The sequence below is a fragment of the Lolium rigidum genome, chromosome 1 (assembly GCF_022539505.1).
Source record: "Lolium rigidum isolate FL_2022 chromosome 1, APGP_CSIRO_Lrig_0.1, whole genome shotgun sequence".
Lineage (NCBI taxonomy): Eukaryota > Viridiplantae > Streptophyta > Magnoliopsida > Poales > Poaceae > Lolium > Lolium rigidum.
The window spans coordinates 7123730-7146963 of record NC_061508.1 but is presented as its reverse complement, the minus strand read 5'-3'; the positions used below and the strand labels follow the sequence as shown (position 1 = coordinate 7146963).

At 48.0% G+C, this 23234-nt stretch overlaps 1 pseudogene; it reads left to right on the top strand.

The window, feature by feature from the left end:
- The window catches only part of LOC124666709, a 36448-nt pseudogene extending 14494 nt beyond the window's left edge, over positions 1-21954 (top strand).
- The last annotated feature ends 1280 nt before the right edge of the window (positions 21955-23234 follow it).

Here is a 23234-nt window from a genome sequence, read left to right as displayed (position 1 = left end):
AAATTTTCTGGGCAGCCTTTCTGAGATGTGCTCCACTAACACTCCGGTGCTACTAGTCATGGTGATGGCCTTCTTGGCACAATCAATCAATCCATGATGTTTGGACATCCAGTCCATACCCAGCACTACTTCCAAACCTTTTGTTCCCAAAACAATCAGATTGGCATAAAAGTCTATTTCATGAATTCTGATAGGAACATCTTTGCAAATTTTTCTAGCTTTAGTTGTTGATCCAGGTATTTGCACTACCATGACATGCTTCAAACTGATGGGTTGAATCTTACTAGTGCATGCAAATTCTTCCGTAACAAATGAATGCGATGCTCCGTAATCAAACAAGCACTCTTGCGGGTATTGAGTTAACAGAGAACATACCCGTAACGACATCCGGGGCTTCCCGAGCTTCTTCCGCACTCATGTGAAAGAGGCGGCCGCTGCGGTTGTTCGGGTTGTTGGGGGCGAACTTCTTGTTGTTGGCGACACGGCGTTGCTGCTGAGCAGGGCCAGTGGTGTTGGCGGCCATCTTGGCGAGTCGCTGGGGACACTCTTTGGAGAAGTGCCCCAACACACCGCACTCATAGCAGTTGATGGTGGACTTGTCCTTGGGGGTGACAGGGACGGCATTGCTCCCAGTCCTTGGAGCAGTGTTGGTGTTGGGGTTGGCAGGGGCTCTTGTCGGGGCGCGGTTGAAGTTGTTGTTGTGGTGGACGAAGTTGCTGTTGTTGTGGGGGTGTCCTCCCGTCCTGGGGTTTCCTCCGTTCCGGTTCTGATAACCGGGGCGCGACATCTGTGCAGGTGGCCTGTTGTTTCTGGGGGTGAAGCCTCCGCTCGAGCCAGGGCGAAACTTGGAGTGGTTGCTGGGCCCACTCTGGTGCATCATGCGACGCTTGCGGTTTTCGTTGGCCTGGTTCAGCTTGCCCTCCATTTGGATGGCGGAGTCCACAAGGGCTTCGAGGTCATCAAAAGGAATGTTGACCAGCACAGTCTGCATCTCATCGTGCAGTCCGTTTAGGAACCTCTCCTTCCTTTTCTCGGTGGTGTCAGTCTCATCCGGGGCGTACCTTGACAAGGTGAGGAACTTGTCGCGGTATTCTACCACGGTCAGACGGCCTTGCTTTAACTCGCGGAACTCATCCCGCATCTTCTTGATGAGACCCGGTGGCACATGGTACTTGCTGAACTTGAGTTTGAAGTCTGCCCAAGTCATGAGCTGCCCTGCATTCAATGCGCGAGCACTCGTCCACCAGGCACGTGCAGGTCCTGCCAGATAGTGGGTGGCAAACAAGCACCTTGTCATTGGCTTCCACTCCGGCAACCTCAAGATTGTTCTCCATTGTCTGGAGCCAATCATCAGCATCAAGGGGTTCCTCTGTCTTGCTAAACACCGGTGGGTTGGTGTTCTGAAAGTTCTTCAACTTGGAGCCCGGGTGCTCATGGTTCCCGTGGCCTTGGTTGTTCTGCGCTAACTGTTGAAGTACAGCTAAGTTAGCCTGCCTTTCGGTCCTATCAACTTCTCGTTCAGCCAACATCTGTTGCAGTATCTGCGTCAGCGCATCCGGATTGGCGTTGCGATTGGAATGTGCCATCTGAACAGAGATATGGATCATAAGATAAGAGGGACTATTTCTATGGCTTAATTTTGGGGAAATAAACTCACATTTATTTAAAACATGGTTCATAATCTACAAATATTACACATACGAACATAGTCATGAAGGTAGCAATTATTACAAGCCAACATTCCGGAGGGTTTGAAGAACCCTTTCAACAAGCTACGATACAAGGGGCGAATACAAAGGACCGATACATCTCAGGCTACGCGGTGCTCAAGGAGGGATGGAAGCTATCCATCGATGCGGAGCGGGAAGGTGGTGTCCATCCCGGCAGAGCGTGGTCCGGTGGAAGTCGTCGTCTCCCTCTTCCTCCGGCTCGTAGTCGTTGTCGTTGCCGACGTAGGAGTAGCCATCCCCTTGGATGTCTTCCCCTCGCCTTCTCCCTCCGGGATCCGGAGCTGCTCCACCCGAGTGGAGATGGTCTCCTTCGGGACGGCGATCTTGGTCTTGAGGCGGTGGATGGTGGCATCCCTCTTCGCGACCAGCCGGCGCGAGTCCTCGCGCTCCTTCGCGATGACCTTGATGGTCTCCGCGTACTCGGTTCAGGCTCGCTGCCGAGTGTGGTTGGCGGCGGAGCGGGAGTCGCTCAGCGCCGACCGAGTCTCGTACAGCATGTAGTCGAGGTGGTCCACATGGTGCCTCAGCACGGGGTGGTACGGCGGGGCCGAGGGGCGGACCAACGGAGGAGTGCCTTGCGAGGTGCGCAAAGCGTTCCCCTTCGATGGCCGGCGAGTTCCGCCCGCACGGACGAGCGAGAGACTCCCGCGAGCATGGGCGAGTCCATCCACCCAGGTGTATCTCGCGGAGCGAGAACTGGATCTGGCGGAACATGGGCGACTCCGGCTTTCCCGGAAGGTTAGCCATGATGAGCCACTGGAGCTGGCCGTTGTCCGAGATCTGACCCCCGTAGAACACGGGAGGCGTGCGTCCGAGGAAGTCGGTGAGAGCGAACAGATCTCGTTCGAAGATCAGGTCTCCCCCGTTCGCCAAGTCGTAGACTTGGGTCTGGAGAAAAGGCTCCGTCGGGATGAGGGGATCCATCTGTAGAGGGAGTGACAAATAAGTTAATAATTGTCAGTGTTCAAAATTTTAAGTAATAATCAATGAAAGGGATTATTTCGAAAAAGAATTTCAAGGTAAGGGTAGGAATGTATTTTCATAACTATTTTATTAGAAACTAAGTTTGTTGGACGTCCATTCTAACTAAGGTCTTCTAAGGTCAAACAATGGCTCTGATACCAACTTGTCAACACCCGGGTTTTTAAGTCCGGATGCCCTATCATATCATACATCGCAATCCCAGGAAGATTGTTTTTGCGAGATATAATAGTAAGTCGTTCAGAGTCATCATTTATTACAACACATAAAGTCTTACATAAAGGGATCACATGATCCAATATTACACGAATAGATTGTTCAACATCACACATAAGTAGCGGAAGCGTAGTAGTAGTGGACTCATAATTCCACAGGCAACGCTTGACGTTAGAAGACGATCCTAGTTATCATAGACGTCCTGCTGTCCCTCATCCTGATACTGTTGCTCCTCTTCATAGTCTGGCATTTGAATAGCCAGGGCAAAGCCATGAGTACTTTTAAAGTACTCGCAAACTAATACTAAGATAAAGCATAATGTATTGTATTAAAGGGGTACTAAGCTCTAAGTTTATTTGCATAAAGCCAAGTTTTCTTTGAATAAATATTTAATAAAAATCCTCATTATTTAATAGACTAACTCAAGTGGGAACATTAGTGTCATTCCCACCATTCATTTGGGATTCAAGACAATTCATCAATCACCATTATTATTTCAACATAAATCCTGATAACGGAAGTAGTATGGCCCTTCCAACCGTCCGTAACCGCGGACACGGCTATTCGAATAGGTTTAACACTCTGCAGAGGTTGTACTCTTGTGCCACAACTATTGATTTCATCCGTCGAGGATAACCCCGAATCATCGTAACTCAGTACGCGGATCATCAATCCTAACCTTTCACTTATATGTCCTAGTATAGGCACCTCTCCCCATGAGCTTGGCCTCCCGGTGAGAACCAACTGTTAACCCGGGACTGCACAGTGGCTTGGGTCGTACATTCACCTCATATTCACATCATCTCTCACATACGGAGGCAGCCTCGCCGTAACCCCTATGATGCTTGTTTAGAGGGAACCCATACTAAAATACACAAGTTTCTAGTTAAGCCCTACCCATAATCAGGTATTGTGGGGGTACTTGTATAATTGGAAAGGTATCGCATTCAAAACCATATCAAGTTTATATCAAAAATCACCATCTTCTCTTGGTCATACTCCAAGGTTTTACTTTCATTTCAAACTCCACTTGTTCCCATCTAGAGTAGTCAAAATTTTTAATAATTTAGCAATAGCAACTATATGAGGGGTGCTATTTAGCTTGAGTAGTGCTCATCTAAACCAAGTATTGTTCTATTCTAAACATGGTGACTCATAAATCGAAGTACTTTGAAATAAGTAAACAAAAGTAAAATCTAAATAAAAACATGGGATAGGTAATACATAAAAGTAAAGTGTGATGATGCCTTTGCTCTTGTAAAGCTAAGCATTTGTATTTAGCAAGGGTTAGCTTGCCTTGAGCTGAGTAGTGATCAAAGTGCTCTTCCTCTTCTTGGGAGTAGGCCTCCTCCTCTTGGTAATCCTCGTTACTAGCGTCTATATACGAATACGAGGTATAAATACTAAACCAAACTCATAGGCTAAACTAGGAACACTCAAAAAGTTCACACTCTAGTCCTATTATCAATCAAACATGGCATGGTGAGTTATTTGATGATTTCTTATTTATTAGAAAAATAATTTCCTCTCATTATTCCTATTTCTTAAATTTAGATAGGTAGATCCTTAAAGAAATTCATTTCTTCTCTTTACTTCATAATAAGATTTAATCTCTTCATATAATAATCAGGTATGAAATATAGGTTGACCCAAGTCAACATTTCATATCTATTATATGTGAGTCTAATTTAATTAAAGTGCTACACTACACATGTTATCATATTATTATTTTAAATGCATTAAAATCTCTAAGCAATACTTATCAGGGGTTCATTAGCCTAGGTCATTCCCCCTGGTTATATTACTTAGGATCAAGATTTAAATGAGAGAGTAGCTCTCATACTATTCATAAAATTTGAATTCCAAGTTAAATGGTTCTAGAATTAACTACATAGCTATTTTATTTGATCTAATCCATGATCATGCAAATAACCTGACTATATTATTGCATCATCAATTAGAGAACATCATTTGTGATTTATTAGAATTGGAATCAACTTAAAATCATTTATAGATTATTTTTAATAATTATTTGAAGTTAGAAAATGCCCTGCCTTGTTATTTTTATCATTTAAAAATTAATACGAATTTGGGTATGAGACCAGTGGCATTATCTAGATAATTTCATGGGCTTTCCAACGATATAAAGTTTGCTAGATTTGGTTTGGCAGATTTCAAATTTATTCAATTTGGAAGTGAGCAGCAGTATTTGAATTTAAACAAATTGGATTAATTCTATTTGAATTTTTGGGCCTGGCGGGAAATGCTACTGGGCCGAAATGATTTAAACAAACACTGCGCGGCCCAACAAGCAACTGGTGCGGGTGGGCTGCCCTGACGAGCGGGGGCCACCCGTCAGTGCCTCATAACACGCCGAAGCGGTACGAGCGATGAGGAGCGTTGGATCAAGAGGCTGATCAACGGTGTGTGTGCGTCGTCGTCCCCGGCGGGATTCCGGCGAGGGCAGAGCGTCGTAGGGGGTCGGAGAGCTTACCGGGCCGTTGCGGTGTCTCTGGCAAGGTGCGCGGAGAAGTGGTGGTCGATGAGGAAGCTACTGGCGCAGTTGTGGAGCTCGGGGAGGCGTCAATTGAAGCAGAGCTTCCGCGGGCTCCGGCGGACTCGAGCTTGCAATTCGAGCAGCTCCGGCGAGCTCTGATGAAATTGACTGTGTAGGAGTGCTCAGTGAGGAGAGGGGAGGAGATTGTGTGAGGAGTGAGGGTGCCGATCGTCGGTATTTATAGAGGGAGGGAGGTGGCCGAGCGTGCTGCAAGGGCACGGCCATGGCGCGGCGCTTCTGGCGCTCCAAGGGGCAAGTGAAGGACGGCTACGGCTAGGCGGTGTCCTGGCGATGCTCAACGTGTATTGGCGCAGACGAAAGGGCTACGGACGCGCTCGAGTTTTTCCAGTGATCATTGCAGTACCGCGGTACGTCGACGACGAGGACGACGGCGACAAGGCTCTGGACGGTGCTTGAGCATGTCTAGCGTGTAGGGTGAGCGGAGTGGCTAGTCGACGCGGTGGTAGGGATGCAGGGCGAGGACGCTCGCGTTCGAGTGCACGGCGCCCTGGCGCGCTCCAGAGCGCGCTCACCGCGGCATGGGCACGGTACTGGCATGGTTTTTGGCGTGGCTGTTCTGATCAAGTCCGTGCACGATCGATCGAGTGAGCGGTACCGTTGGTGTCCTTATGCATTGCAGATGCTCCAGGACAAGGGCACGGGTTAAAATGCTGGCTGGTGGTGGAGATGCCAAAGTGGCCGGCATGGTGGAGTTGTGCATAGTTTAGGGTTTTTCCTTGGCTTTAATCGACCATGCAAGTACTGGGCTAGAGGCAGGGGGTGTAGAACTAGCTAATGATCACATTTGCAAAGGGTTTTAGGGAAGAAACTGCTGGACAAATGCATGTAACACATTTCTGAATTTATGCCTGCCAAGTGTTCGACACAATGGCCGCATGAAGAAAATTTTCAAATTTCGAAATTCTTTTTGGTGAATCTCTTTTATATAATTATAGTGATGTATTGGTGGTGGTGGCACTCAATTTGGAAAAGAATTGCAAAGTTTCAAATTTGAGATGATCTTCTTTTTATTCTCAGATCCTCTTTTGTCAATTTAATTCTGGTCAACCTAGTCAACTCTAGCCATGGTGGTCAACATGAAAAGTGTTCACCTTGACATGGTCTTGGATGACATGGCTTTGGTTGACAAAGTTTGGTTTAGGTTTTAAGAAATACAGGGGTGCAAAGTGGTGAAGAAAATATTTTTCACCCAAGTGACCATTATCATATGTATGATGAGTTCTTGATTTCTCTTGCTTTGATTCATGATCCAATGATACAATTGTGTTAGTTTATCATATTAAAGCTTTTTAGAAGCAAGGAAGCAAGCAATTATGGCCTTGGTGAAGTTTTTACATTTTGACATATGGTGTATGTGAGTGATGAATGGGTTTTTCCCATTTTCTTCATTTCTCCTTATTTAAGGGTTTTGTGATCTTGATTTGGGTTCATGTAGTAATTGATTCACATGCTAACACTCATCATGGCAATAGCTCAAAAGAAACTCACTTAAATGCACAACACTATATGTGGCACTATATGCATAGAAAAGTTTTTGTTAGTTGTGAATTTTGAGTAATTGAAATCTCACTTGCTTTATTATTTGTTGAAAACTTGGGATGTTACAAGACCTAAAAAACCCCGACGGAAGAAGCCACGGTACGCGAAACCTTCCAAAGCCGCCGCCATCGCGAAGCCAAGATCTGGGGGACAGGAGTCTCTGTTCCGGCACGCCGCCGGGACGGGGAAGTGCCCCCGGAAGGCTCCTCCATCGACACCACCGCCATCTTCATCACCGCTGCTGTCTCCCATGAGGAGGGAGTAGTTCTCCATCGAGGCTCGGGGCTGTACCGGTAGCTATGTGGTTCATCTCTCTCCTATGTACTTCAATACAATAATCTCATGAGCTGCCTTACATGATTGAGATTCATATGATGATGCTTGTAATCTAGATGTCATTATGCTAGTCAAGTGGGTTTTACTTATGTGATCTCCGGAGACTCCTTGTCCCACGTGTGTAAAGGTGACAAGTGTGTGCACCGTGTGGGTCTCTTAGGCTATATTTCACGTAATACTTATTCACTGTTATGAATGGCGTAGTGAAGTGCTTATTCATATCTCTTTATGATTGCAATGTGTTTTGTATCACAATTTATCTATGTGCTACTCTAGTGATGTTATTAAAGTAGTTTATTCCTCCTGCACGGTGTAATGATGACAGTGTGTGCATCCGTGTTAGTACTTGGCGTAGGCTATGATTATGATCTCTTGTAGATTATGAAGTTAACTATTGCTATGATGGTATTGATGTGATCTATTTCTCCTACATGATGTGAAGGTGACAGTGTGCATGCTATGTTAGTACTTGGTTTAGTCGTGTCGATCTTTCATGCACTCTAAGGTTATTTAAATATGAACATTGAATTGTGGAGCTTGTTAACTCCGGCATTGAGGGTTCGTGTAATCCTACACAATGTGTTCATCATCCAACAAGAGAGTGTAGAGTATGCATTTATCTATTCTGTTATGTGATCAAAGTTGAGAGTGTCCACTAGTGAAAGTCTAATCCCTAGGCCTTGTTCCTAAATATCGCTATCGCTGCTTGTTTACTTGTTTTACTACGTTACTACTCGCTGTGTTACTACTCGCTTGTTTACTTCCTACAATATTACTACCATCAACCGCACGCTAGTAAGCTATTTTCCGGCGCCGTACTACTCGCTCATACTTATTTATACCACCTGTATTTCACTATCTCTTCGCCGAACTAGTGCACCTATTAGGTGTGTTGGGGACACAAGAGACTTCTTGCTTTGTCGTTGCAGGGTTGCATGAGAGGGATATCTTTGACCTCTTCCTCCCTGAGTTCGATAAACCTTAGGTGATCCACTTAAGGGAAAACTTGCTGCTGTTCTACAAACCTCTGCTCTTGGAGGCCCAACACTGTCTACAAGAATAGAAACACCCGTAGACATCAGCCGGCAAGAAGGTCGCGGAACCGGGGCGCTCCACGGCCAGCTCTGGTTCCCGCCCGGCCTCCGGGTGGCCGAGGCGGCGGCACCCTCCACCAACATGGAGTGCTTCAAATGCGGCCGGCTGGGGCACTTCCAGGCGGCCTGTACCTTCCCCCCGGTGTGCCTCCTGTGCGGCGTCGAGGGCCACAACTCGGCGGCCTGCACTTCCAAGGGACGGCAACCTGAGCTCCGCGTGATGGGGCAAGCGGTGGCGGGGGAAAGTTTCTTTGCCCTCGAGTTTGAGGAGGATGATGAGGAATCGGAGGAGATGTCCAATGGGGCGGTCATCTCTTTCAAACATGTGGTGCTCTCGGTGAGTGACTTGACTCGGGAGCTTCACCACCTCGTGGAGGCGGACTGGGATTGGTAGGTCGAGGAGACCTCTGCCCATGAATTCTCTGTTGTGTTCCCCTCCCGCGAGTCCCTGCAGATCTCGGCCCGTAGTGGTCGCCTCTTTCTCCCCCTTAGTGGGACAGTGTCCGACATCCGCCTGGCTGATTCCGACCCGGCGCCAGTCGAGATGCTGCAGGAGGTCTGGATCCGCCTTACTGGGGTGTCGCGCCGGATGCGTCGGGCGGACAGACTGCTGGCCGGCATGCGCATGTTGGGTTGGCCGGTGCGTGTTGACGAGGACTCCATCCGTCGCCGCTGATACGTCTCCAACGTATCGATAATTTCTTATGTTCCATGCTACTTTATTGATGATATCTACATGTTTTATGCACACTTTATGTCATATTCGTGCATTTTCTGGAACTAACCTATTAACAAGATGCCGAAGTGCCGGTTCTCGTTTTCTGCTGTTTTTGGTTTCAGAAATCCTAGTAACGAAATATTCTCGGAATCGGACGAAATCAACGCCCAGGTTCCTATTTTTCCCGGAACCATCCAGAACACCCGAGAGCCGCCAGAGATGGGCCAGGGGGGCCCCACACCACACCTGGGCGCGGGCCCAGGCCTGGCCGCGCCACCTGGTGGTGAGGGCACCCTGGTGCCCCTCCGAGGCTCCCCTTTCGCCTATTTAAAGGTCCTGACCTAAAAACCCTTACGGAGGAAGCCACGGTACGCGAAACCTTCCAGAGCCGCCGCCATCGCGAAGCCAAGATCCGGGGGACAGGAGTCTCCGTTCCGGCACCCTGCCGGAGCGGGGAAGTGCCCCGGAAGGCTTCTCCATCGACACCGCTGCCATCTCCACCGCCATCTTCATCAACGCTGCTGCTCCCATGAGGAGGGAGTAGTTCTCCATCGAGGCTCGGGGCTGTACCGGTAGCTATGTGGTTCATCTCTCTCCTATGTACTTCAATACAATAATCTCATGAGCTGCCTTACATGATTGAGATTCATATGATGATGCTTGTAATCTAGATGTCATTATGCTAGTCAAGTGAGTTTTACTTATGTGATCTCCGGAGACTCCTTGTCCCACGTGTGTAAAGGTGACAGTGTGTGCACCGTGTGGGTCTCTTAGGCTATATTTCACAGAATACTTATTCACTGTTATGAATGGCGTAGTGAAGTGCTTATTTATATCCCTTTATGATTGCAATATGTTTTGTATCACTATTTATCTATGTGCTACTCATGTGATGTTATTAAAGTAGTCTATTCCTCCTGCATGGTGTAATGGTGACAGTGTGTGCATCGTGTAGTTCTTGTCATAGATTATGATCATGATCTCTTGTAGATTGTGGAGTTAATTGTCATTATGATAGTATTGATGTGATTTATGCCTCCTTCGTAGTGTGATGGTGACAGTGTGCATGCTATGTTAGTACTTGGTTTATTTTGCAAAGATCTATTATGCTCTAAAGGTTACTTAAACATGAATATCGAATGTTGTGGAGCTTGTTAACTCCGGCATTGAGGGTTCTTGTAGCCCTACACAATTAGTGGTGTTCATCATCCAACAAGAGTATATGTAGCACAAAGGAAAGAGAACTTATTTATTATGTGATCAATGTTGAGAGTGTCCACTAGTGAAAGTATAATCCCTAGGCCTTGTTCCTAAATATTGTTATCGCTACTTGTTTACTCGTTCTCATCGCATGTTTACTTCCCGCAATATTACTACCATCAACCGCACGCCAGCAAGCTATTTTCACGGCGCCATACTACTCGCTCATACTTATTTATACCACTCGTATTTCACTATCTCTTCGCCGAACTAGTGCACCTATTAGGTGTGTTGGGGACACAAGAGACTTCTTGCTCTGTGGTTGCGGTGGTTGCATGAGAGGGATATCTTTGACCTCTTCCTCCCCGAGTTCGATAAACCTTGGGTAATCCACTTAAGGGAAACTTGCTGCTGTTCTACAAACCTCTGCTCTTGGAGGCCCAACACTGTCTACAAGAATAGAAGCACCCATAGACATCAAGCACTTTTCTGGCTCCGTTGCCGGGAGGAAAGGTAAAAGGCACTCATACTCCGGTTCCACGTAACAGTACTTTTCTGGCGCCATTGTGTGTGTGCTCGAAGCTATTTCCTTTAGACTCTGCAATTGCGACATTTGGTTACTTGTTTACACTAGTTAGGCATAATGGACAACAATGACCTTTTTATTCTATTTCCTGATTTAAGACATGGATGGTTTGATGCGAAAATTAAAAAACCCATGGAACATATTAATATGAATGCTTTGAACATCATTGTTGCTAATGCTATGGAAAATTCTAAGCTTGGGGAAGCTGGTTTTGGTGAGCATGATATTTTTAGTCCCCCAAGCATTGAGGAGAAAATTTACTTTGATGATACTTTGCCTCCTATTTATGATGATTATAATGATAGTAGTCTTTTGTTACCACCTGTTATGGAGGATAAATTTGATTATGATTACAATATACCTCCTATATTTGATAGCTACTTTGTTGAATTTGCTCCCACTACAATTAATAAGAATGACTATGCTTATGTTGGGAGTAGTAATTATTTTATGCATGAGACTCATGATAAGAATGCTTTATGTGATAGTTATATTGTTGAGTTTGCTCATGATGCTACTTAAATTTATTATGAGAGAGGAAAATATGGTTGTAGAAATTTTCATGTTACTAAAACACCTCTCTATGTGCTAAAATTTTTGAAGCTACACTTGTTTTATCTTCCTATGCTTGTTACTTTGCTCTTCATGAACTTGTTTATTTACAAGATTCCTATGCATAGGAAGCTTGTTAGACTTAAATGTGTTTTGAATTTGCCTCTTGCTGCTCTCTTTTGCTTCAAATACTATTTCCTGCGAGTGCATCATTAAAACTGCTGAGCCCATCTTAATGGCTATAAAGAAAGAACTTCTTGGGAGATAACCCATGTGTTTTTTTTTACTACAGCACTTTGTTTTATATTTGTGTCTTGGAAGTTGTTTTACTACTGTAGCAACCTCTCCTTATCATGTTTTTGTGCCAAGTAAAGTTTCTATGCTAAAGTTGATGTTATATTTGGGATCGCTGCGCAGAAACAGCATTGCTGTCTGTCACGAATTCTGGCACAAGTCTCTGTAGAAAATTTGAAAAAATCTGCAAATTTACGAGCGTGATCCTCAGATATGTACGCAACTTTCATTAGTTTTGAGTTTTTCCGTTTGAGCAAGTCTGGTGCCATTTTAAAATTCGTCTTTACGGACTGTTCTGTTTTTGACAGATTCTGCCTTTTATTTTGCATTGCCGCTTTTGTTAAGTTGAATGAGTTTCTTTGTTCCATTAACTTTCAGAAGTTTTGTGCAATGTCCAGAAGTGTTAAGAATGATTGTGTCACCTCTGAACATGTGAATTTTTGATTATGCACTAACCCTCTAATGAGTTTGCTTGAAGTTTGGTGTGAAGGAAGTTTTCAAGGGTCAAGAGAGGAGTATGATATACTATGATCAAGAGGAGTGAAAGCTCTAAGCTTGGGGATGCCCCCGTGGTTCATCCCTGCATATTTCAAGAAGACTCAAGCATCTAAGCTTGGGGATGCCCAAGGCATCCCCTTCTTCATCGACAAAGTATCGGGTTCCTTCTCTTGAAACTATATTTTTATTCGGTCACATCTTATGTACTTTACTTGGAGCGTCTGTGTGTGCTTTTATTTTTGTTTTGTTATCTTCGTTCTCTGAATAAGTTCATCCTTGTGTGGGAGAGAGACACGCTCCGCTGGTTCGTATGAACACATGTGTTCTTAGCTCATAATATTCATGGCGAAGTTTCCTCTTCGTTAAATTGTTATATGGTTGAAATTAGAAAATGCTACATGTAGTAATTGGTAAAATGTCTTGGATAATGTGATACTTGGCAATTGTTGTGCTCATGTTTAAGCTCTTGCATCATATACTTTGCACCTATTAATGAAGAAATACATAGAGCTTGCTAAAATTTGGTTTGCATATTTGGTCTCTCTAAGGTCTAGATAATTTCTAGTATTGAGTTTTGAACAACAAGAAAGACGGTGTAGAGTCTTATAATGTTTACAATATGTCTTTTATGTGAGTTTTGCTGCACCGGTTCATCCTTGTGTTTGTTTCAAATAACCTTGCTAGCCTAAACCTTGTATCGAGAGGGATTACTTCTCATGCATCCAAATACTTGAGCCAATATTCATGCCATTTGTGTCCACCATACCTACCTACTACATGGTATTTCTCCGCCATTCCAAAGTAAATTGCTTGAGTGCTACCTTTAAACAATTCAAAAGTTATTACCTCTTATTTGTGTCAATGTTTTATAGCTCATGAGGAAGTATGTGGTGTTTTATCTTTCGATCTTGTCATTTACTTTTGACAGACTTTCACAATGGACTAGTGGCTTCATCCGCTTATCCAATAATTTTGTAAAAAGAGCTGGCAATGGGGTTCCCAGCCCCAATTAATTAACTTTCATTAATAATTCTCTTCACATGTTTTGCTCTGATTCATCAGTAAGCAACTTAATTTTGCAAATAGACACTTCTCCATGGTATGTGAATGTTGGAAGGCACCCGAGGATTCGGTTAGCCATGGCTTGTGTAAGCAAAAGGTTGGGAGGAGTGTCATCCATAAATAAAGAAAAACTAAACTAAAGTACATGTGTATACAAAAGAGAAGAGGGATGATCTACCTTGCTGGTAGAGATAACGTCCTTCATGGGAGCCGCTCTTGAAAGTCTGGTTGATGAGGTAGTTAGAGTGCCCACTACCATTCGTTGACCACAACAAACACCTCTCAAAATTTTACTTTTATGCTCTCTTTATGTTTTCAAAACCAAAGCTCTAGCACAAATATAGCAATCGATGCTTTCCTCTTTGAAGGACCATTCTTTTACCTTTATGTTGAGTCAGTTCACCTATTTCTCTCCACCTTAAGAAGCAAACACTTGTGTGAACTGTGCATTGATTCTTACATACTTGCTTATTGCATTTGTTATATTACTCTATGTTGACAATTATCCATGAGATATACATGTTACAAGTTGAAAGCAACCGCTGAAACTTAATCTTCCATTGTGTTGCTTCAATGTCTATACTTTAAATTATTGCTTTATGAGTTAACTCTTATGCAAGACTTATTGATGCCTGTCTTGAAAGTGCTATTCATGAAAATTCTTTGCTCTATGATTCAGTTGTTTACTCATGTCATTACCATTGTTTTGATCGCTGCATTCATTACATATGTTTACAATATGATCAATTTTATGATGGCATGTCACTTCAGAAATTATCTTTGTTATCGTTTTACCTGCTCGGGATGAGCAGAACTAAGCTTGGGGATGCTGATACGTCTCCAACGTATCGATAATTTCTTATGTTCCATGCTACTTTATTGATGATATCTACATGTTTTATGCACACTTTATGTCATATTCGTGCATTTTCTGGAACTAACCTATTAACAAGATGCCGAAGTGCCAGTTCCCGTTTTCTGCTGTTTTTGGTTTCAGAAATCCTAGTAACGAAATATTCTCGGAATCGGACGAAATCAACGCCCAGGTTCCTATTTTTCCCGGAACCATCCAGAACACCCGAGAGCCGCCAGAGATGGGCCAGGGGGGCCCCACACCACACCTGGGCGCGGGCCAGGGCCTGGCCGCGCCACCTGGTGGTGAGGGCACCCTGGTGCCCCTCGGAGGCTCCCCTTTCGCCTATTTAAAGGTCCTGACCTAAAAACCCCTACGGAGGAAGCCACGGTACGCGAAACCTTCCAGAGCCGCCACCATCGCGAAGCCAAGATCTGGGGGACAGGAGTCTCTGTTCCGGCACCCTGCCGGAGCGGGGAAGTGCCCCCGGAAGGCTTCTCCATCGACACCGCTGCCATCTCCACCGCCATCTTCATCAACGCTGCTGCTCCCATGAGGAGGGAGTAGTTCTCCATCGAGGCTCGGGGCTGTACCGGTAGCTATGTGGTTCATCTCTCTCCTATGTACTTCAATACAATAATCTCATGAGCTGCCTTACATGATTGAGATTCATATGATGATGCTTGTAATCTAGATGTCATTATTCTAGTCAAGTGAGTTTTACTTATGTGATCTCCGGAGACTCCTTGTCCCACGTGTGTAAAGGTGACAGTGTGTGCACCGTGTGGGTCTCTTAGGCTATATTTCACAGAATACTTATTCAATGTTATGAATGGCGCAGTGAAGTGCTTATTTATATCCCTTTATGATTGCAATGTGTTTTGTATCACTATTTATCTATGTGCTACTCATGTGATGTTATTAAAGTAGTCTATTCCTCCTGCATGGTGTAATGGTGACAGTGTGTGCATCGTGTAGTTCTTGTCGTAGATTATGATCATGATCTCTTGTAGATTGTGGAGTTAATTGTCATTATGATAGTATTGATGTGATTTATGCCTCCTTCGTAGTGTGATGGTGACAGTGTGCATGCTATGTTAGTACTTGGTTTATTTTGCAAAGATCTATTATGCTCTAAAGGTTACTTAAACATGAATATCGAATGTTGTGGAGCTTGTTAACTCCGGCATTGAGGGTTCTTGTAGCCCTACACAATTAGTGGTGTTCATCATCCAACAAGAGTATATGTAGCACAAAGGAAAGAGAACTTATTTATTATGTGATCAATGTTGAGAGTGTCCACTAGTGAAAGTATAATCCCTAGGCCTTGTTCCTAAATACTGTTATCGCTACTTGTTTACTGTTCTACTGCATGTTTACTTCCCGCAATATTACTACCATCAACTGCACGCCAGTAAGCTATTTTCTGGCGCCATACTACTGCTCATACTTATTTATACCACCTGTATTTCACTATCTCTTCGCCGAACTAGTGCACCTATTAGGTGTGTTGGGGACACACGAGACTTCTTGCTCTGTGGTTGCAGGGTTGCATGAGAGGGATATCTTTGACCTCTTCCTCCCTGAGTTCGATAAACCTTGGGTAATCCACTTAAGGGAAACTTGCTGCTGTTCTACAAACCTCTGCTCTTGGAGGCCCAACACTGTCTACAAGAATAGAAGCACCCGTAGACATCAGCCGCCAGCCGGTTCGCATGCTGCTCGCGTGTCGCAACCCGGACAAGCTGCGGGGCTCGGTCCAGCTCTTTCACAAGAAGCTCGGCTACAACATCGGGGTGCACGTTGAGCCGGCCACCGGTGCCTCTACCACGGCTCCTCCTCCACCTCCACAGGCGGGACCGGAGGACGATGAAGACGAGGACGACGATGATGTCGATGACCTCAGCCCCTCTCGTAAGGAGTGGGATGAGCTTGGTGCCCGTGACCAGGCCCGGGCGGCTGTGGCGGGTGCTCCGTCGACAGCCCCGCCGGTCGTTGCGGCTGCTACGCCGGCTACGGAGGGGCTGCCCCCTGCGGCCTCTGCGGCCTGTGCGCCCGTGGACCTGGGGGGGTCTACGGCTGCGTCCGGTCCGGTGGAGCAGGTCGTCTCGGACCAGTATGGGTCCAACCTGAGGGGCTGGCCCCTCCCGCTGCTCCAGCTTGAGCAAGCGAGGGCGGCGGACCTTGCCTCAGCAGGGTGCCGACCGTCTCTGATCTTGGAGGATGGCGAGGCGCCCCCGTCCCCCTCCTCCCAGAATCCTCCACCCTGCTCACTGCCGAGTCGGATGGGGAGGACTCCGCGGACTCCCCGTCCAAGAACACTGATGGCGTGGAGGCCATGGACGCGGAGGTGGCTGGTGGTGACGACGAGATGCTGGAGGAGGGCGGCCAGGTGGTGGACCAGGGCGCGCCTGCGGCGGGCCGGCAGGTGATCCCACGCCGCCGTCGCACGAAGACGGTCCCGGCGGAGCCAGCCAGGAAGAGCGCGAGGCTGACCGACTCGACCCCGGTCATGCAGCGTGCTCAGGAGCGGGCGGCAGCGAAGAACCTCGAGCCAGACGGAGTCCCGCCCAGTCGCGGAATCGATATCCCTCATTCGTGCGAATGAGGAGGCACAGGCGGTGCTGGCCCTTGCGGTGTTCCGCAAGGAGGTGGAGGCGGCTCGCAAGGCCGCCTCATCTTCCGACCCCGGACCCGTGGCAACTGGGGCTGCCCCGGTCTCGGGCGACGACGGCGACCCCTCGCTTGTGGAGGTCCCGGTTCTGGCTGCCACCCGCGCCAACACGGGGGGCATTCCGAGGGCTTGTTTGGCATCCCGTTCTGGACGGAGGAAAGCCCCTCGCATCTAATGCGGGCGGGCTTCTACAACATCCGGGGGTACGGTAGGCCGGGGCGCCGTACCCAAATTAAGGAGTTCATGACCCGAGAACACCTGGACTTTGTGGGGTTGCAGGAGACTATGAAGGCATCTTTCACGCCGGCGGATCTGCGGGGCATTGACCCCCTCGGCAAATTTGCCTGGCACCACTCCCCAGCGTCGGGGCGCTCGGGGGGAATGCTGCTTGGCGTCAATGAGGATACCTTTGACGTCCTGGGGTGGGGCTCGGGAGCCTTCTTCCTTAGGGTTGATGTGAGGCAACTTGATACCGCAAAGGTCTGGTCTCTGTTCGTTGTGTACGGACCTGCTGACCATCAGAGATCGGGGGATTTCCTTGCGGAGCTGTCGCTGGCCATCGGCGCCTGTCACCTTCCCTTGGTGGTGGGCGGAGATTTTAACCTGATTAGGAGATCAGAGGACAAGAATAACTCGAACATTGACTGGCCTCGGGTGCATCGCTTCAACGACTGTATCGCGTCCCTTGCTCTCAGGGAGGTCCGTAGGACGGGCGCCAGATACACGTGGACGAATCGACAACTTGACCCAGTCCGTTGCGTCCTAGACAGGGTGTTCATGACTGCCGAGTGGGAGGCCCTTTTCCCGCTCTGCTCCCTGGTGGCGGATACCATCATTGGGTCCGACCACTCTCCGCTGATCCTAAGCTCTGGGGAGGAAATTAGGAAGCGTAGCCCTCGTTTCTTCTTTGAACAGGGTTGGCTGCTGAGGCCAGAATTTGGGGATCTGGTTTCTAGCAGGTGGTGTGATCAGGTCGCCGCCCTGGGGCCGTGTTCCGATCCAATCACACGTTGGCAACGGGCCTCGGCGGGGCTACGGCAATTCCTGAAGGGCTGGGGGGCCAACTTAGGAAGAGAAAACCGCGACCTGAAGGCCGATATCCTTGCGCGCATCCAGGCCCTTGACGGGGTGGCGGATGGGCGTGGTCTTGATGATGAGGGTTGGGCACTTCGTTACCATCTGGAGGACCAACTCACCCATCTCTCGGAGGTGGAGGAGGAGTATTGGCGCCAGCGGAGCAGGGTTACCTGGCTCACCAAGGGGGACGCTAACACCGCGTTTTTCCATGCTTATGCTAATGGAAGACGCCGCAAATGCGCCATTACCAGGCTCATGACGGATTCGGGGATCCCAGTCGAGTCTCATGCGCTTCAGGCGCATATCTATGAGTTTTACCGTGCCCTCATGGGATCCACGGGCGAACCCCCCTGCTTCACCTTTCCCCCTCCTTCTGGCATGCTACGGCTCAGGTGTCGGAACGGGAGAATGATAGCCTCATGATCGCCTTCTCGGGGGAAGAGATCGATGCGGTTCTTGCCAGCATGAAGGTGGATACCGCTCCAGGACCAGACGGTTTTCCGGTGGCCTTTTTTCAAACGCTTCTGGCATCTGGTGAAACCCTTCATCATGGACATCGCCAATGGCTTCGCTCTGGGGAGAGTTGACATTGCGAGGCTCAACTTTGGGATCCTTACGCTGATCCCTAAAGTCTCTGGGGCGGATAATATCAAACAGTTTAGGCCGATTGCTTTGATTATTGTTATCTTCAAATTTGTTGCTAAGGCTTATGCTACTAGACTCTCTCCTATTGCCCATAGGACTATTAATCGGGCGCAATCTGCGTTCATCAAGGGTCGCCATATCCATGAGGGGGTCCTCTCCCTCCAAGAGATCGTCCACGAAACCAAGTCCAGGAAACTTAGGGGAGTTTTCCTGAAGTTGGACTTTGAGAAAGCCTATGATCGGGTGAACTGGCCCTTCCTCCGTGAGGTTCTTTTGGGCAAGGGCTTTGAGCCCGCGTGGGTCCATAGGGCCCTGAGTTTGGTCTCGGGGGGGCAAACTGCTATTTCCATCAATGGAGATATTGGGAATTACTTCTGCAATGGGCGCGGGGTGCGTCAGGGTGATCCCCTCTCTCCCATCCTCTTCGACTATGTCGTCGAGGCTCTGGCCTCTATCTTGGACAAGGCTAGAGGGGCGGGTCACATTGCGGGATTGATTCCTCATTTGATCCCTAGGGGGGTCTCTCATTTGCAATATGCAGATGATACTATCATCATGTTCCAACCTGACGATTTGGCGGTGGCCAATCTTAAGTATATTCTCCTCTGCTTTGAGAGCATGTCAGGCCTCCGGATCAACTTCCATAAGAGCGAGGTCATGGTGATGGGTTTGGCGCCGGGGGAAGGCCAGCCGATAGCTCATATGCTTAATTGCAAGTTGGGTTCCTTTCCGTTCACCTACCTGGGGCTTCCGATTAAGGACCGAGCCCTCTCGGCGGCGGATTGGGGTCCGTTGACGGCTAAGGTGGGCAAGCGTACCGACCCCTGGATGGGGAAACTGATGTCCTCGGCTGCGCGCTTAACACTCACTAACGCATGTCTTTCGTCCATTCCGCTTCATGCCATGGCGATCTATCTCCTCAGCGACGGGACGCATGGGTTGCTAGACCGCCATCGGGCCCGCTTCTTTTGGGAAGCCAACTGTGCTAAACGCAAGTACCACTGGGTAAGGTGGTCGGCGATGTGCACGCCCAAGAGCCTTGGGGGGCTGGGCATTACTGACTCGCACCTCATGAACGCCTGTCTTTTGGTCAAATGGATCTGGAGGATCTACTCTGGGGAGCAAGGTCTTTGGGCGGATATCCTCGGGAGCAAGTACCTTAGGGATAAGGATCTGATGCTGTACGATCATCGCCCTGGTTCCCAGTTTTGGAACTCCATTCAGAAGCTTAAGCACCTGTTTCGCTTGGGGGCGAAGCATAGTGTGCTTGATGGCAAGACGACGAGTTTCTGGCGAGATTGGTGGCAGGGGTCGGGACCCCTGTGCGACCGCTTCCCTACGCTCTTCGCCGTTGCCATGGACCAAGATATCTCGGTTGCCGCTGCCCGCATTGGTAGCTCCTGGCACCTCCCGCTCCGCCGTGAGCTTGGGCAGGGAGACAGGGTGGCCCTTGCCAATCTCCTTCGGGAGGTTCGGGTGCCATCTCCCTCCCCCCTTCCAGATCAGGTTACTTGGGCCCTAGAACCTTCGGGGAGGTTCTCGGTGCGCTCTTTGTACCTCAGACTTTGTCAGGGGACCCCCTCGAAGTTCTTTAGCGACCTCTGGAAACTCTCGATCCCCTTGAAGGTCCGGATTTTCCTTTGGCAACTTGCTAGGAAACGCCTCCCTTCTAATGAGAACATCCGGCGGCGTAGGGGGCCATCCCTGGGTCTTTGTGCCTTATGTGGGGAAGTTGAAGATAACAATCACATCTTCTTCGACTGTCCCCTCTCTCGGTTCATGTGGAGTGCAGTTCGGGAACTGCTCGGCCGCACTTGGAACCCTTCGTGTTTCGCGGATATCTTTAGGCTCCTCCACGCTCAGCGGGGACAATCAAAGCGGGTCCTTGGGATGGCGTGCGCTGCTCTGCTGTGGACGCTTTGGAATCTTAGGAACAAATCCTCGATTGACGGGGTCTTTCCCCGCCAACCTGCCGATGCCCTATACAAAATGTCTATGTACTTGCAGGTGTGGAAGCTAGTGGCTAGGAAGAAGGACCGCGAAGCTGTGGAGTGGGTGGTCACCCGGATCCGCACTCTCCATTCGACCATCAGAGACCGCGACAGCTAGACCCTTCTCTGGTGGCTCTGTATCTCCGGCGTCAGGCTTCGGTGGTGTCGGGGCACCCTCCGACCTTGTGTGTGTGTTTATGTGCTTCAGTTTGGGGCGGTCTTGCCCGGATGGTGTTTGTATGTTGTATGATTCTGTGGTTGTGGGCTTTGTACTCTGCCGTTGGGGCTTTATTAATTTAAAGCCGGGCTCTGCTCGAGCCTTCCGTCTAACATCGAACTTGTTAATTTGAACAAGAATTTGATATGCTCTGCTTTTATGCTATGCTCTGCAGAACTAAGCACGAAATCTTTGGAGCAATATGTCCCGGGCCTCTCCTCGGTGCAGCTATCTGATCTAAAGACCTTCAGGGCAATCGCAATGGAGCGGTCAATGAAAATAGTAGCGGAGGCGTTCGCCAACCTTCCGAAAGCGCAGTGTGTCCTTTTCACCTCCTTCCGCGAGCTTGAGCCCCGCGCCTTCAGCACAATAGCAGAGTCACTTCCATGCCCCGCATATCCGATCGGCCCTTCGATCGCAAGGATGCCGCTCACCGGTGGCGGCAACAAGATCGGCGACGAGGAGCACCGGGACTGGCTCGACGCCCAGCCGGAGAACTCGGTGCTGTACGTCTCCTTCGGCAGCTACGTCTCCATGCCGGCCTCGCAGTTCGAAGAGATCGCCGCGGGTCTGCGCGACAGCGGGGTTAGGTTCTTCTGGGTGGCCCGAGACAAGGCCGCCGGTCTGCGGCAGACGTGCGGCGACAGGAGCTTGGTGGTGCCGTGGTGCGAGCAACTGGAGGTGCTGTGCCACCCCTCCGTCGGAGGCTTCCTCAGCCACTGCGGGTGGAACTCCGTGCTCGAGGCCGTGTGCGCCGGGGTGCCCATGCTCGCCTTCCCTGTCGTGTGGGATCAGCTGGTGAATGCACGGATGGTCGCCCACGAATGGAAGGTGGGCATCGACCTGACGGAGCAGAGGGGCGATGATGGCACCGTGAGCAGGGCCGCCATCTCTGCCGCCGTGATGAAGCTGATGGATTTCGACAGTGGTGTTGGGCGAGAAATGAGGAGAAGAGCTGCAGAACTGCGCGAGGATTCCCGTCGAGCCGTCCAGGAAGGCGGCTCGTCGAATCGTTCTTTGAGCTGTTTCTTGCAAGATCTCCCGGAGGGGAAGCTGAAGGTCATGGAAACTTCTCCGTGAATTTTCTTTCCCTAACATGGTGGCACTGGCAAATACGAGGGCATCATCTTTATTTTTCACTAGGAGGTGATCATCATTTTAGTGTTTTGACATTTTATAGGCACCGTGTACGTTGATCCGGACTTTTGGCTCTCATCTAGGTAGCCCCATGATATCCACACGTCCGTTACCAGCTTCGTGATCCGTGGACAGAGTAAGAGAAATATAGAAGTAAATGAGAACACACTCCAAAACATATATTGTCAGCACATGGAACTATTCAGTTATGCAACAGCATATTGAGATCAATTATTTCCATATGTGCTACCTCTATCCCAAATCTTAAGGATTATATTATTTTTAAAAATCAAACTATGTCAAGTATAACTAAGCTTTACCAAAAATCATTAATGTGCAAAATATAAATTAACATCATTATATATAGATAATGAAATATATTTTCGAACGGTATCTACAAAATATTATATTTGTTGATATTTTTTTCTAAAAGTTTGATCAAATTTTACTTGATTTGACTTTTCAAAAAAAAAAGCCTTAAATTTTGGAGTGAAGGTAGTAATGATTTTCATATTAGTGCATTTCATCTGCTAATTAACCAGTGAGTTCATTATTAGTTTCATCAATATGGAATTAACTTGGGCCGAGCCAGCTATGGCCCATTAAATGTGTATTAGCTGCCTATTCATGTTTTGCAGGAGTGTATTCTCATTGACTTCTACATTTCTGTTACCCTATCCACAGATCACGAAGCTGGTAACGGTGTGGATATCATGGGGCTACGTAGATGAGAGCCAAAAGTCCAGATCACCATGCATGTAGCTAAATATCTCACTAATATAAAATATTTTAATTGTCTTTAATTTTGGAGGGCATGATTATTAGGTCATTTTCAAAAACTACTCTACAGTCAATTGTCATGCCATATAATTAATGTACATTACGTTTCACCGTCTCAGTTATTGATCCATTATTATTTTTGCAATCAATATGCTAGGTTAACGGGTTGTGTGCAATGTGGATTTCAGGCTAAGCAGGCTTGGAGCTTAGGCCTAATGGGCGACTAATAATGATAGAGTTACACCAATAGTAGATTTACAGGAAGCCGGAAGTAGAGGGACCGGAGGCGCTGGAGGAGACAGCCGTGGCGGAAACAAAAAAAAAAGACACGAACACACTGGAAGGCTGGAATTCACAAACCCAGCAACAAATCTGGACAGCGACGGCGTCGCTCAACAGCAGGCCGCCAGACGCATCTCTTAACAGCGAGCCCATCACCTATGCCCCGACCGGGATGAAACAGGAACAAAAACACC